The 16153-nt window shown below is 45.9% G+C and overlaps 1 long non-coding RNA gene and 1 pseudogene across 2 annotated transcripts in view; both read left to right on the forward strand.

The window, feature by feature from the left end:
• The first annotated feature begins 1796 nt into the window (after positions 1 to 1796).
• On the forward strand, positions 1797 to 3245 carry LOC116565966 (annotated as a pseudogene). The gene has a single exon (XR_004275684.1). The product of XR_004275684.1 is annotated as a 60S ribosomal protein L4 pseudogene (transcript).
• A 7377-nt stretch (positions 3246 to 10622) lies between these two features.
• Positions 10623 to 16153, forward strand: part of LOC116565974 — a 9014-nt gene continuing 3483 nt past the window's right edge. The window contains exons 1-2 of the long non-coding RNA XR_004275685.1: positions 10623 to 10742; positions 11612 to 12471. This is a non-coding gene — a long non-coding RNA (uncharacterized LOC116565974). The remainder of the gene's footprint in view (positions 10743 to 11611; positions 12472 to 16153) is intronic.

Consider the following 16153-nt stretch of genomic DNA (forward strand, 5'->3'; position numbering starts at 1 on the left):
GGCGTGGTAGGCTGTGTCACTAACCCAGGTGTGGTAGGCTGTGTCACACAGCCCAGGTGTGGTAAGCTGTGTCACATAGGCTAGGTTCACACCTATGTCTACACCTAGGCTATGTGATACAGCCTGTTGCTCCCAGGCTAGACCATATAGGTTTGTGTAGGTACTCTCTATGATGTTCACACAATACTGAAATTGCCTAACTAAGCACTTCTCAGAATGTATCTCTGTCATTGAGTGATCCATGACTATCCTTTTGTGTCTGGGGTGAGGAAGAAGGACTTATTTTGGAATGCTCACTCTTGAGACCCAGCTGCCACACAAAGCCCAAGCTAGCTGTGTGGAGAGACCACATGGGGAGAGCCTTCCCACCATCCCCACCGTGGTGCCAGATGAGCAAAGCCAAGCTGAATGTTCCAGCCCCAGCTGCCACCTCACTGAAGCCATATAAAAGACTTCAAATAAAACCAGCAGAAATGAGCTAGCTGGTCAACCCACAGAACTGTGAGATGTAATATAATGGTTGTCATTTTAGCCATTACATTTTGGAATGGTTGATTATCCAGCGACAGATAACTGAGCAATCCAATATTCATGCCCTGTCAGAAGTTCCCAGGATAATGAAAGTAACCTCATTGTAGTGCAACGTCGGCCCTTTTCTGGTCTTTGGGCACTTTGTTCCCATGACTGAAGAGGAAAAGGTCAGCCTCTGCCTCCCTCTCTAGTCCTGTGCCCCATAGCCAGACTCTGCTGAGCCCAGCCAGACCCATCTTCATTGTGCCCAGAGTGGAGTGGGGGGCTTCTGTGGCTCAGGGGTGTGACCTCGCATTCGCCTCTGCACCCCTACCTCAGACACATTTGGTGCCTGCACCCTGTCACCCGCTGCTGCCTTTTCTCCTGCTCTCAGGTTAATTGTGAAAACCACCTGTGACTTGTTAAGATGCAGATTCCTGGGCCATGCTGCCACAGATGCTGTTTCAGTCAATCTAGGGCCTGTCTGAGGAGGATGTGAAGTTTTCCACTGCAGATGCTGTAATACTGGGTGATGACGGGATGATGTTTGGGCTGTGTTTTCAGAAACTCTGCCCTAGATCCACAGGGCTTTTCTGGTGTTCAAGGGACATTTCTTTGTCATGGGTTGTGCTTGATGAGTGAGAGAGTGAGCATGGATGAGAATGCGTGTGAACAAGTGTATGTGTGAGCAGGGGTGGGAGTGAATATGCATGTGTGTGAGCACGTGTGTGCATGTGTGAACATATGACTACATGTATGAGGAGGACGAGGGGCAGGGCAGCAGTCCTGGGGTAGGACACAGGGTTGGATGTCACTGGCAGGAAGACACAGCCCAGGATGGGATGTAGGTACCTGGCAAGGACGAAAAGGGCTGGGGGGATTGCACCAAATGAGGAGGGCTCTGAGATGGGACTCGGTGAGCTATAGGACAATGTTTTCCCCGTACTTGTGGCCAGCAGCTCCAAGCAGCTGCTCCACCTTCCTTCTCTAAAAATACATGTGCCTGTGATCAGTCTGAGTCCAGAAGCCTCATGTTATAAAAAGGTATCCAGTGCAGGGTAATGAGGAAAAAAATGGGCAAAGAAAGACCATATGGGAAAGGATCCGGGCTGTGCTGGAGCTTGGAAGGCAGCTTGGCCCTCCATGGCATGAGGCCACGCAGGCAAACTGCGTTAGCTTTGATGCTGGATGGCACCAGCGGTGGCGGATTTCACCCTTACTTTTCTACTATTCCCGTTTAAGGTGGACTCCTGGTGCTTGAGGTGCATCTTCATCGGAGTGTGCTTTAAAAAATGATCCACTCCGCTTTTCCTGTGGCAGCTGCCGGGCCGAGAGGAGCGTGGCTGTCTCCTCTCTCCGCCATGGCGTGTGCTCGCCCACTGATATCGGTGTACTCCGAAAAGGGGGAGTCATCTGGCAAAAATGGCACTTTGCCTGCCGTATTCAAGGCTCCTATTCGACCAGATATTGTGAACTTTGTTCACACCAACTTGCGCAAAAACAACAGACAGCCTTATGCTGTCAGTGAATTAGCAGGTCATCAGACTAGTGCTGAATCTTGGGGTACTGGCAGAGCTGTGGCTCGAATTCCCAGAGTTCGAGGTGGTGAGACTCACCGTTCTGGCCAGGGTGCTTTTGGAAATATGTGTCGTGGAGGCCGAATGTTTGCACCAACCAAAACCTGGCGCCGTTGGCATCGTAGAGTGAACACAACCCAAAAACGATATGCCATCTGTTCTGCCCTGGCTGCCTCAGCCTTACCAGCGCTGGTCATGTCTAAAGGTCATCATATTGAGGAAGTTCCTGAACTTCCTTTGGTAGTCGAAGATAAAGTTGAAGGGTACAAGAAGACCAAGGAGGCTGTTTTGCTTCTTAAGAAACTTAAAGCCTGGAATGATATCAAAAAGGTCTATGCCTCTCAGCGAATGAGAGCTGGCAAGGGCAAAATGAGAAACCATCGCCGTATCCAGCGCAGAGGCCCCTGCATCATCTACAATGAGGATAATGGTATCATCAAGGCCTTCAGAAACATCCCTGGAATTACTCTGCTTAATGTAAGCAAACTGAACATTTTGAAGCTTGCTCCTGGTGGGCATGTGGGACGTTTCTGCATTTGGACCGAAAGTGCTTTCTGGAAGTTAGAATTGTATGGCACTTGGCGTAAAGCTGCTTCCCTCAAGAGTAACTACAATCTCCCCATGCACAAGATGATCAATACGGATCTCAGCAGAATCTTGAAAAGCCCAGAGATCCAAAGAGCCCTTCGAGCACCACGCAAGAAGATTCATCGCAGAGTCCTAAAGAAGAACCCACTGAAAAACCTGAGAATCATGTTGAAGCTAAACCCATATGCAAAGACCATGCGCCGGAATACCATTCTTCGCCAGGCCAGGAATCACAAGCTCCGGGTGGATAAGGCAGCCGCGGCAGCAGCAGCACTAGAAGCCAAATCAGATGAGAAGGGAGTTGCAGGCAAGAAGCCTGTTGTAGTAGGTAAGAAAGGAAAGAAGGCTGCTGTTGGTGTTAAGAAGCAGAAGAAGCCTCCAGTAGGAAAAAAGGCAGCAGCTACCAAGAAACCAGCCCTGGAAAAGAAGCCAGCAGAAAAGAAACCAACTACAGAGGAAAAGAAGCCTGCTGCATAAACTCTTAAATTTGATTATTCCATAAAGGTCAAATCATTTTGGACAGCTTCTTTTGAATAAAGACCTGATCAAACAGGCAGAGAAAAAAAAAAATGATCCACTCCCACTTGGAAAGTGAAAGACATAAGAATAGTAATAATAACAATTGCTAGCGTTTATGGAGCAGAGTCCGCCGTTTCAGACATCGCGCTAAGTGCTTTTGGGGCATTCTCTCATTTAAATTTCAACTTGGGTGATCACAGACATTTTCTGGAATACTGATCCTGAAACCCACGTTTAAAGCAAAGTATAGATATTCCCCACTTAAAATATGAAACTTTTAACAGAAATATATAGGCAAATGTATAAACCATAAGTGTGCCCCTCAATGAGTTATCACAGGGGAGCACACCTGTGTGATCAGGTGGGCCTGCTCAGCTCCCCAGTAGCCTCCCTGGAATCCTGCACAGCCTCTAACTCTCTCCTCCTTTCCAAAGGTAATTGCTGTCCACTTCATACACTGTTGGATAGATTTGCCTGTTGCAGGCCAGGCATGGTGGCTCAGGCCTGTAATTCCAGCACTTTGGGCGGCCAAGGCAGGTGGATCACTTGAGATCAGGAGTTTGAGACCAGCTTGGCCAACATGGTGAAATCCCATCTCTACTAAAAATACAAAAATTAGCCAGGCGTGGTGGTGCATGCCTGTAATCCCAGCTACTCAGGTTGGGCAGGAGAATCCCTTGAACCTGGAAGGCAGAGGTTGCAGTGAGCCAAGATCAGGTCACTGCACTCCAGTCTGGGCAACAGAGCAAGACTCTGTCTTAAAAAAAAAAAAATGTGCCTGCTTATAAACTTCACATGCATTGAACCATGGCCTGTGTCATCTTTTGTGGCTGCTTCCTCCCTCTACGTGGTGCCTGTGAGAGTCATCCTTGTGGTTGCCTGTGACAGTTTTTCCTTCATTTTCTTTGCTGTGTAGTATTCCATTGTGTGACTATACCACTTTTTCTTTTTTTTTTGGAAACAGGGTCTCGCTCTGTTGCCCAGGCTCCCTGCAACCTCCCAGGTTCAACCAATTCTCCTACATCAACCTCCCGAGTAGCTGGAGCTACAGACATGTACCACCATGCTGGCTAATTTTTTTTTTTTTTTTTTTTTTAGAGATGGGATTTCTCCATGTTGCCCAGGCTGGTCTCAGACTCCTGGGCTCGGGTGATCCACCTGCCTCAGCCTTGCAAAGTACTGGGATTACAGACATGAGCCACTGCCTAGAATATGAATGCCACATTTAATTTATCCATTCTAGAGTTTGTCCCTTGAGTTTCCTTTCTTTGGGAAGCTCTTTCTTCCCAGATCCATAGAGGATTTCTTTTTCCTCCTGTTTGGGTAGCTCTACTTTTTACCGTTTTACTATTATTTTATGTCTCTGTTCAGCTGACAGTCAAAAGTGCTGGATTCATGTCCTGGATACCCTACTTACCAGCTCTGTGAGCCTTGGGAAAACTATTTTCCCAAAAATAGTTTTTTGGGGAAAAAACTATCCTTTCTGAATCTCATTTGTCTCTGCAAGCAATAATGCCTAATTTTCTTTGGTTTCCTATTCAATCAAGTGTATATTGGTCACCTAATCTGTGCCATCATTCTAGGAGATTTAGCAGTGACCGACAAAGAGATCCCTGTTTTACATGTTTGTATCTTTGTCTCTTGAGTTTCCTTTCTTTGGGAAGCTCTTTCTTCCCAGATCCGTTCTCCTTCTTCCTTACGCCCACTCACATTTTTGCTCTTTATTTTCTGCTTATCCTCCTAGACTGAAGGCTGACATCCTTTCCTTTCTTCTAGGAAGCCTTACATGGCCCCTGGCAGAGCACTGGCCACTGTTTACTGAAAAGTTGGGGGCTCGGTCTATATACCTGTCTTTCCCATCACCTGTGAGCTTCCTCAAGGCAAGGGCTGATTTCCTGCACCTTTGGCATCTGAATTGCCTATCCCAGGGTTAAGTTCAGGGTAAAGTCTTGGTACAAGTTAAAGAGAACTTTTGTTGTACGTGTCGCCAAATGAGCCAGTGTGATGGCCACTCAGGTCCTATCTGCTGAGTTAGCACATCAAGACGGTAGTCCTGCCCCTGAAACCAGAACTCATTCCAGGTGGTTTTCAGGGGGTTCAGCCACATGACAGGGGTGATTAGGTATAAAGAGCCCTGGCGTTCTCTGGGCCAAAAAAACCTGCCCTCTTCAAGCCTCGATTTTGTCAGTTAAGTGGCTACCTTTCCAAGGTTATCTGGTAGACTTAGAGAAAGTATACTTGAAGTACCTGGCATCTAAGAATAATGACTTCATTGATTGAACGCTTATTATACATTCAGATTAAAAGTCACTTGACATATTTTAACTAGTTTAATCAACACAACAGCCTGTGACAGAGCTGTCATTACCTGTATCAACTTATAGATGAGGAAATGGAGGCACCGAGTGTTTAAGGGACTTAATGCTACACTGACACAGCCAGTAAGGGGCAGACCTAGGAAGGAGACCAACCTTGACTGCTACAGCCCACCCTGCCCAGGAGCTGCAGCTGCCACCGAGACCCAGCTCAGAAACTTCCAGACAGCATGGTAGCATAGGCTGCAAAAACCTGCCTGATCTTTCTCTTCCTCATTCCTTTAGAGCCAGTTCCTACTTCAGGCAGTGAAGTCAAAGCTTCCTTTGAAGTCTTCTTCCCTCTCTCCTGATGAGGCCTCAGGAAAGAGTTGTTTCCTTATCTCAGCAGCAAAGAGATTGTCCAAAGACAGCAGCCGCATCCACGGAGGAAGTTCGGGAATACTGATGATAAAACAAATTGATAAATTCAATTTCAAATGTATTGAGAAAAACGAATTGATAAGTTCATTCATTCATTTACTTAACAAAATATTTATGGAGTACCTACCTACTCTATGCCAGTGTGGAGAATTAACTTTAAACAAAACAGCTGAGGCCCCTGGCCTGATGAAGCTTATGTTCTTAGGTTGGGATGTTACCAGAGGCGAATCCGTAGGGGTGTGTAGAAACCTCAATTCTTGTCTCTTTAGGAGAAAGAATTTGACCAAGGAGCAGAAGGCAGAAGGAGAGGCTGAGTCAAGTTTTAGAACAGGAGTGAAAGTTTACTAAAAAGCTCTGATGGCTGGGCACGGTGGCGCATGCCTATAATCCCAGCACTTTAGGAGGCCCAGGCAGGTGGATCACCTGAGGTCAGGAGTTTGATACCCAGCCTGGCCAACATGGTGAAACCCTGTCTCTGCTAAAAATACAAAAACAAAACAAAACAAAAAGGCTGGGTATGGGGGGTACACCTATGATCCCAGCTACTCGGGAGGTCAAGGCAGGAGAACTGCTTGAATCCCCGTTGCGGTGAGCTGAGATCGCACCCCTGCACTCCAGCCTGGGCAACAGAGCGAGACTCCGACTCGAAATAAAAAAGCTTTATAGCGGAAACGTAAGGAAGGAAAGTACACTTGGAAGAGGGCCAAGCAGGCGACTTAGAAGTTTGACCTTTTGACTTGGGGTTTTACATGTTGGCATGCTTCTGGGGTCTTGCGTCCCTTTTTTGATTCTTCCCATGGGATAGGCTGTCCGCATGCGCAGTGGCCTGTCAGTGCTTGGGACCGGAGCATGCGCAGTGTGTTCATTGGCGTTGTACCTGTGCTCACTTGAGACGGTCTTCCCTTACCAGCCGAATGTCCCTTAGGAGGTCAAAACCGGTTAAACTCCAACACTTCGCCTCTTAAGGGACAAGTGTGAGTCCACTCATCCAACTGCTGAGATCTTATCAGGAAGCTACTGATCACCAGTTTCAGGTTTTTCCTTTCTATAGGGAGACTGTGTTTCCCTGCACTGACTAGACCAATTATTATTTTAGAGAAACAGTTAACAACCGCCTGAACATCACCTGATGGCCTCCTGACATTCCTGGCGGTGGGTGGGGGAGCCTCTCCTGCCCTGTTCATGTCTGACTAGCTACCTACTGTAGCAGTATGAATCCCTTTTTAACACCTTCATTTACAGGAAAGACAATGCAAGAATGCTTGAAAAAAGGACCCAAATACCAACATTTGGACAAACTCAACAAATAAAAGAAGGAAGAAAAAGTGACAAGAAAAAAAAAAAACTTAGCCTTCTTGAAATAATTCATGAAAGGATGTTTTGAAATAGCAAGTTTGTCCAGTATAGGTATAATGAAATTTGACTTACCAAAATTTCATTTTTCCCCAAGAATTTGTGGTATAACGTGAAGCTTACCTTTCACAACAAAGGCAAGGTCATCCCTGTGTTGGAGGACACAGTGCTGCTGGTGACTCTTGAGACATCTCAACCTACATACAGTGGCTTCAAAATGTATGCCTTCAGCTCTGCCTCCTGCGCACTCCCAAGCTTCAAACTCAGATACTCAGCTGCCTGCCTGTCTATAGATCCTCCTGGATATAGAACATCATCTCAGCTCCAGCAAAACCAAAAGATAACTCTTGATTTGCATCCAAATCTTGTTTTTGTTTTTGTTTTTTTGCCCTTAGTCTTTACCACTTCCTTAAATTGCAACACCTATTCAATTGCTCAAGCCAAAAACTTAGGGGGCACCCATAGTCTGTATTGTGGCTATCATTAGCAAAGGCAGCTATTGTTCAATTGGACAAACGCAAACCTTGTTCTCCATGCTCAAACCAAAACTGGGAATTTTTTATGAATCTATATATAAATATAATATCTTTATGAGGATTTGTGGATCATATCAAGGATAATGAATAAAAAAGCTTAATAAAAAGTTCATAAGTCTACTGAGGAATGTAATGCATGCTTAGCACATTATTTGTCTGTGCTGAGACATACATACGTAACTATGCAATTTTCATGTGCAATAGTCAACAATTTAGGTATTTTATAATTCCCACTCTCATCTGACAGATAAGAAAACAGCCCTCCAGACATATGTGTGTGTTTATGAGATGTGTATATATGTATATATGAGATGTATATATAAGACGTGTGTATACATATATGTTAAATGTATATGTTAAAATGTCCAGAAAACACACTGGCCCTATATCTTCCGTATATATGCAGTCATCCACACCAACCCTAGGCTATGAGGCTTCTCTCTCCAGAGAAAGAAAGTCTCCATCTAGAGTAAAAAGGTCATTCATCAGATTTGGATATTGAAGTAGCATGAAAAGCCAGAATTTATCAAGAGAGAAAAGGATTTTCTCTATTTTTCTTTCATATGTGTGTGTATATATATATGTGTGTGTGTGTGGTGGAGGGGGGAAGAGATAGGGTCAGTGTTGAAAGAGATGTGTCTGAGCATGAACTTGGTGCTGGGGAGTCCCAGGAACTGTCCCTGATGAGGGGGAGACCAATTCTTTGGTGAACTGATTGCCCTGTCATCTGCTGAGTGGGGAGGTGGACACATGGGAATAATGAGAAGGTGACATTTTACAATAGCAATGACATGGGGCTTGAGTGTTTGTTCACATTACACCTAGAAGTATACAAAAATGTAGTGAATGGTAAGAAGGAGAGAAATCAACATTTAGTCCAATTAGTAATACACACAACCTCTGGAAGGGACGTGTCTCTCAGTTCCACACTCAGTGGTTCAGATTCCATGCCACTCCTGCTTCTCTGCAAGGGTCAGCTGGGTGTATAGAGGAGGACTCGAGGGATATCTTGGAGGCAGGGGAAGAAGGACCTGGGTCGGGGATCCCCACAACCATGCTTAGCCCCAAAGATGTGGTAGGAGGGTTTATGGGACTCAGCACATAGTCACACTCATGGCTATGATTTATTACGGTGAACGGATACAAAAGAAAATCAGTGAAAGGGAGAGACACATGGGGCAAAGCTGGAGACCAGACGCAAAATTCCAAGAAGTCACACAGGGTATACTTAGTTCATTTTGAAAGAGTTGTGACAACATACATGGAACGCTGTCTCCTGAGGAAGTGTCACTCAGCCTAGGAGTCAGTCCAAGGATTGTACTGGGGACTGGTCATGTAAGCATCTGTGGCCTAGGATGTACCAAAAATCCAGGCTTCCAGAAGGAAGGCAGGTGTTCAGCATAAACCACATTTTTGTACAAAGAGTTCAGGTGCAGCATGCTGCTCTTATCCTTTCTGGGAGTGCTGAGAACCCACCCCAAATCAAAGTTCATAGATGCCCGCCAAGGGTCTCAGACTGACTATGTTAACCCTTTTCTGCCTGGGGCCTCAGAGACACATGTATGTCCCTCATCCCTGGACTGGAGGCCACTGAGTCACAATACATTCTAGGTTTTGCTGGAGGCCATTTGCTCTCTGGGGCCCTGCACATCCCGAGCAGGCCATGGGAAGCCAGGAGGGTTGTGGCAGGCCATCTAGCCAGCCAGGCACTTCCTTCCACCAATGCTACCACCCTGAGCTGGATGTGACCACATGGGGACTTCCTTGCCATGCTCTCCCCTCCACTGGTACACATGGGGAAGTTTAGCATGACCGTCTCACTGTCTAGTAACCTAAATGCCCCTTGGGTCCTACGATCCATATGTCTTTGTCCTGAGGTGGGGGAGGGGAAGGGGAACAAGAACTCTGGCATTTGAACTGCTCACTCTGCCTCCTTCTCTTTTTTCCTGCCCACAGAACCCTGAGTGGGAACACATGGCTTCCCATGTCTCCAAAGCCACAGCAACACATCTGGAGTAAAACCAGCACTTGGGCAGCCAGTTTTAGCTGTTGTTAATGTGTTAACACATTATATGACCTAACGGCCACACAACAGGACCTTGGGGAGTATAGAAAATCCTTTTTCTCTTAGCAAATTCTGGCTTTCATGCTACTTTTTTTTTTTTTTTTTTTTTTTTTTTTTAGATGGAGTTTTGCTCTTGTTGCCCAGGCTGAAGTGCAATGGTGCAATCCTGGCTCACTGCAACCTCTACCTCCCAAGTGATTCTCCTGCCTCAGCCTCCTAAGTAGCTGGGAATACAGGTCCCTGCCACCACGCCTGGCTAATTTTGTATTTTTAGTAGAGATGGGGTTTCTCCATGTTGGTCAGGATGGTCTCGAATTCCTGACCTCAGGTGATCCACCCGCCTCCGCCTCCCAAAGTGCTGGGATTACAGGCATGAGCCACTGCGCCTGGTCTTTTTTTTTTTTTTTTTTCCGCTCTCCCCACCCTTTTTTTTTTTTGTGATGGAGTCTTGGTCTGTCACCGGCACTGGAGTGAAGGGGCGCAATGTTGGCTCACCGCAGCCTCTCCCTCCCAGGTTCAGCGATTCTACTGCCTCAGCCTCCTGAGTAGCTGGGATCATAGGCATGCACCACTATGTCCAGCTAATTTATTACTTTATTTTTTTATTTTTAGTAGAGACAGGGTTTCACCATGTTGGCCAGGCTGATCTTGAACTCCTGACCTCAGTTGATCCACCTGCCTTGGTCTCCCAAACTGCTCCCAAACCCCATGCCTGGATTACAGGCGTGAGCCATTGTGCCTGGCCTCGTGCTACTTCAATATCCAAATCTGATGAATGACCTTTTTGCTCTAGAGGGAGCCTTTCTTATTCTGGAGAAAGAAGCCTCATAGCCTAGGGCTGGTGTGAATGACTGCAAAGGTGAGTGAAATTTTATATCCCCCACATTTCTTTCCATGATTTTCATTCTAGAAATGATAGTTTGCATTTGTAAACATGCTTTCATGAACTTCTGGTTATGATAACTCTGATTGAGGCAGACATGTCCATTATACAGACAAAAACACGGAGTCAAAGAGGGCTAGTTAAAGGTGGAGTTTGGGCTTGAATTTCCATCTTCACACTTGACTCTAGTAAACTTCTTGCTACATATTATTTGTTGCTAGCATCAGTTCTTCATTGACTCTTGTCATCTATGAGCAGGTGCAGATGCTGTAAGAACATCTGTTCTTTCCCATCTACTGTGCTAGGCTGAATGGTGGCCTCCAAAAGATACTCCCTTCCTAATCCATGGAACCTATGATTATGTTACCTTGAATGGCAAAAGAGACTTTGCAGATATGACCCAATTAAGGATTTTGAGATGGAGAGATTATCCTGGATTATCTGGGTAGACCTGATGTAATTACAAGAATCCTTGTAAGAGGGAAGCAGGAGGGAGGGAGGGAGAGAAAGAAAGAGGGTGGGGGGAGGAGGCTATATTATGGCTTTGAAGACAGAGGATGGGCCATTAGCCAAGTGATGTAAGTGACTGACCTCCAGAAGCTAGAAAAAGACTAGGAAACAGACCTTTTCCCCACAGCCTCTGGAGGGGATGCAGCCTTGCTGACACCTTGATTTTAGCCCACTGAGACTGATTTTGGACTTTGGAACTCCAAACTGTAAAATGATACATTTGTGTTGTTTGAAATCACTAAGTTTGTGGTAATTTGTTACAGCAGCAATAGCAAATGAATACATGCAGTATCCTCTCTTACTAACTATAATAGAATCCATCTTGGCCTCTCCAGGTAGTTGCCTTTTGGAGAAGCCACCCGGCCCCATTCTTGGTCCGGTGATGTGAGTGGGGCTGATCTCGTTTTTGGCTCCAGGGCAGAAAGCCTCCAGGCCTGGGCAACAAGCACGCCACATTCTCTGGTCGCGGTGGCTGGTCAGAGGCAAGCAAGGCCCTTCAGAAGGCAGCTCTAGACTCTTTCTGGAGCTTTTAGGAAGGGGGTGTGTCCTTTCCACAGCGGATGCTGAGCTGAAGGGAAGCCTGGAACAGGCAGCAGCCACTTGAGAATGAAGACAACCCAAAAGGAAGTGGAGCCAAAGCCTAGAAAGAGAGGCATTCCCCTTAAGACACAGCTAGAAACCTGAATGTGTAAAGAAACAGGTCATGTGTAAAGGCAGCTCAAAGATCTCAATGACAGGAGCCCATCAAGTCTCTCTTTGTTTAAGCTAGTTGAAGTTCTGAACCCTGATGTTTCTAATAGTGTTATGTGGTTAGGAGTCACCTAAATTGGATTATCTGATGACTGATTTTGTTGAAGTTCAACACTATGGGGCACGATCCAGTACTTTCAAGAGAAGGCACGTTAGTACCCAAACGGCATTGATCTTACAATTAAAACCGGGGAGAAAATGTGAGTCCCTTTCTCCCAGAGGATGTTCCTGCTGAGAGCTACTACTTCGGTTCTTTTTACTTCACAAATCCTAACCCTTGTACATCAGTATATTGCTTTCTCAGGCTTCATCTCATGCAGCTATGGAGATCCAGGGAAAGGGAATGACTGGCGGCAGGGCACATGTCGGCTGGTGGCCAGGCGGGGATGATAACTCTGGCCCTGAGCGCTGTGTGCTTTCTGAAGCATGCTGCTTCAAGCTTTATGTGAGCACAGTCACTCCTGTTTCTGTGGCTCTGAAAGCTCACACCCTGCTGTGTGCAATTGGTTCTTGCGGCTCTCCTCTTGCCGATCAGCAACCTTAATTTCATTTTTGGAGCCTAGCTTTATCATTATCATAAAGAGATTATCTAACATCTTGAATATTAAAAATCTGACTCCACAGAGTAAGATTTGCATTCCAAGGTTATTGTTGTTTACCAGCAATCTGCTGTTTTTTGAGACACGTCACTCTAAGGGCAAGAGACAGCTCCCCTCAGCCCCCCTATGGAGATCACATTGAAAACCCTCTTCATTTGAGTTCCCAATATTGATGGTATTGATTTGTCACAGCTCCACGAACCAAGCTCAACTGATAATTCTAGAATCAACCAGAACAAGAAGGGACGTTAAAAGTTACTTTGTCCAATTCTTGCATTTTCTAGTTGGAAAAGTGAAACTTGAAAGTCAAGTATGTAAGTCAGAGTTCTTGCTTAAGAGGCAAGTGCTCTGCTAACTTAAGAACATGAATGTTTTAAAGGTAGCTCAGAGAAATTCCAGGAGGGTCAGAGAAGCAGGTATGTGGCTAAACAACTGGAAACAAGAGCTGTGGGGGCTGCCGCAGTAAATATATCACTATCACTGTCTGTGGTAGGTTGAATGGTGGCCCTCAAAAAGATATGTCTACATTTTGACCTATATGTGTGACCTTACTTGGGAAAATCATCTTTGCAGATGTAATTAAAGAGATGGCTCTGGATTATCTTAGTGGGTCCTAAATCAAATAACAAATAGCAAGCCTTTATAAGATACAGAAAAGGAGACAGCATAGACACAGAGAAGGCCATGCAGAGATGGACACAGAGACTGTAGTGACATGGGCACAAGCCAGGGAACACTGGGACCGCCAGAAGCTGGAAGAGGCAAAGAAAGACTCTTCCCTAGAAAACTCAGAGGGAGCACACAGCCCTGCCAACATCTTAATTCCAGGTTTCTGGCCACCAGAACCATGAGAGATTACATTTCTGTTGCTGGAAGCCACCAAGTTAGTGGAAATTGGTTCCAACAGCCGCAGGAATTGAATACACCACCATTTGGCACAGATTCCATGGTTGACATGGATGAACCTGGGGCTGGTTCCTGTAAACTCTTCACAGCTTCTCCAAGAGCCGGACTCCCCCTTTGTCACCCTTGACAATGGCATGAACATCTAATGGGCAAAGCCTGGGTCCCTGCCACTCCCTAGCTGCCAGGGACTCTGGAGGAGCAAGTTCTGGTTCCTACCTGGGGTGGGAAGGACTTTCATGTAGGATGCCCAGAGACGCTGGGGGCCCTCAACATGGCAGGCATCCTTGACAAAGTGATTTGCCCAAAGTCACTAAATTCATCTGCTCAGGCTACTATTACAAAGCGCCATAGACTGGGTGGCTGCAGCAACATTTATTTATATTTATTTTTATTTTTCAATTTTAATTTTTCATTTTTATTTATTTATTTTTTTAACCAGGAGAAGCTAGTCTTTCAGGATCAGCAACAGACATTTATTCTCTTCACTCTCTGGAAACTAGAAGTCCGAGGTCAGGGTGCCAGCAGGGTGGGTTTCTGGTGAGGCCTGTAGACAGCTGCCTTCTTGCTGTGTCCTCACATGGCCTTCCCTCTGGGCAGGCACAAAGAGGGAGCTATCTAATGTCCCTTTCTCTTCTTGCAAGGATGCCAATCCTATTGGATTAGGGCCCCAGCCTCATGACCTCACTTAACCTTAATTACCTCCTTAAAGACCTTCTCTCCAAATACAGTCCCATTGGGGGTTAGGGCTTCAGCAAATGATTTTCAGTCCATAACAGTCTCACAGTAGTTAGAGGCATGCTGAGATTTGAGCCTAGACCTCGTGACAGCAAACCTACCTCTGAGTTCAACCTCCATAAGATTTGGGCAGGCTGGTTCACAAATGCATTTAGAAAAACAAAGGTATTTAGAAAATAGAATGATACTTACCCTGACTGGTCTTTGGCATCCTTAGCTTACTGCCTAGTACCAAGGGGCCACAAAAGGGTAAAGATCAATCTCCTTAGACATGGTAGCCCAGCTATAGGTTCTGCCTCTCCACCCATAATTCGTGATCTGTATATTCAGGGCTCTTAGTGGCAAGCCATGGAAAGTGTGATCTAGGCAACAAAGGAATGAATTGAAAGCATTGTGAGTAACACAGAGAAATGCTAAAAAGGCTGGGAAATGGCTTGAGAATCAGCAGGAAGGAAGGGAGGTCAGCAGTACACACGACCAGTCCGGTGAGGCCACCACAGCCACAGCCACAGCCGTTAGGTTTGCTGCAGCCACCGTGGAAGTGGGTTCTCTGCCAGCTCTGCTGCTTTGCACCACCAGCTCCTGTCCCAGCCCGTGCCACGGGTGCCTCTGAGTGCTCTGACTTAGGTTTGCGTAGTCCTCACAGCATCCTGAAAATATGTATCATGAGTCCCATTTTACAGATGAGGAACCTGAGGCTGAAATATGTTATGTTACTAGCCACAGGCACGTTCAGGCCTGCGTGACTCCAAAGCCCACACTCCCACGAATCACAGTGTGGTAACTCCATCCCACGGCTGGGATAAGAGAATTCCAAAGTATACTTCAAAGAGGTTGTTCCAGCTGCTTCTTCCAGCAACACATGGGTGGCTCCTTTGCATGCCACCCTTTCCAGCCTCGAGGGAAATGTATTGTTTAACAAAAATCTTTGGTAATTTGATAAACTAAAATGGTGTCCTATTGTTTTGGGTTAGCTTTTTTAATTATTGAGGTTGGATGCGGTATTAGTCCATTTTCACACTGCTGATAAAGACATACCCAAGACTGGGAAGAAAAAGAGGTTTAAATGGACTTAGAATTGCCCATGGCTGGGGAGGCCTCAGAATCATGGCAGGAGGTGAAAGGCACTGCTTACATGGCAGTAGCAGGAGAAAAATGAGGAAGAAGCAAAATCGGAAACCCCTGATGAGATCTCTTCACTTGTGAGACTTACTCACTACCATGAAAATAGTATGGGGGAAACCACCCCCATGATTCCAATTATCTCCCACTGGGTTCCTCCCACAACATGTGGGAATTATGGGAGTGCAGTTCAAGATGAGATTTGGGTGGGGACACAGAGCTAAACTATATTAGATGCTTCCTTATATGTTATTATCTGGTATATTTCCTTTGTGTGTGTGTGAAAAATCCTGCCCATTGTTTTTGTTTGTGTGTCTTTTGGGATCATTGTTGGGTTCTCTAGGTGTCTAGACGAGCTCTTTATATATCACAAATAAATTTTTCTCTTATTTTAGATTCATGGCATACCTGTGCAGGTTTGTTACATGAGTATATTGAGTAAGGCTGAGGTTTGGTCCTTCAATGATCCTGCGGCCCAAGCGGTGAATAGAGTAGACAATAGGTAGTTTTTCCACCCTCGTGTCCCCCATTCCCTTCCCCACCTTGTGGAATCCCCAGTGCCTACTGTTCCCGTCTTTTGTGTCCTTGTGTATCCAATATATAGCTCCTACTTCTAATGGAGATGTGTGCCCATATCACAAAGAAGTTTAATTCTTTATCTTCTTTTCCCTTCCCTTCTCTCCCCTCCCCTCCCCTCTTCTCTTCTCCTCTCCTCTCCTCCCCTCCCCTCTCCTCCCTCCCCTCCCCTCCCTTTCCTTCCCCTCC

This window comes from Sapajus apella, unplaced genomic scaffold, assembly GCF_009761245.1.
Source record: "Sapajus apella isolate SASKATOON/1434 unplaced genomic scaffold, GSC_monkey_1.0 scaffold2, whole genome shotgun sequence".
In the NCBI taxonomy this organism is placed as follows: domain Eukaryota; kingdom Metazoa; phylum Chordata; class Mammalia; order Primates; family Cebidae; genus Sapajus; species Sapajus apella.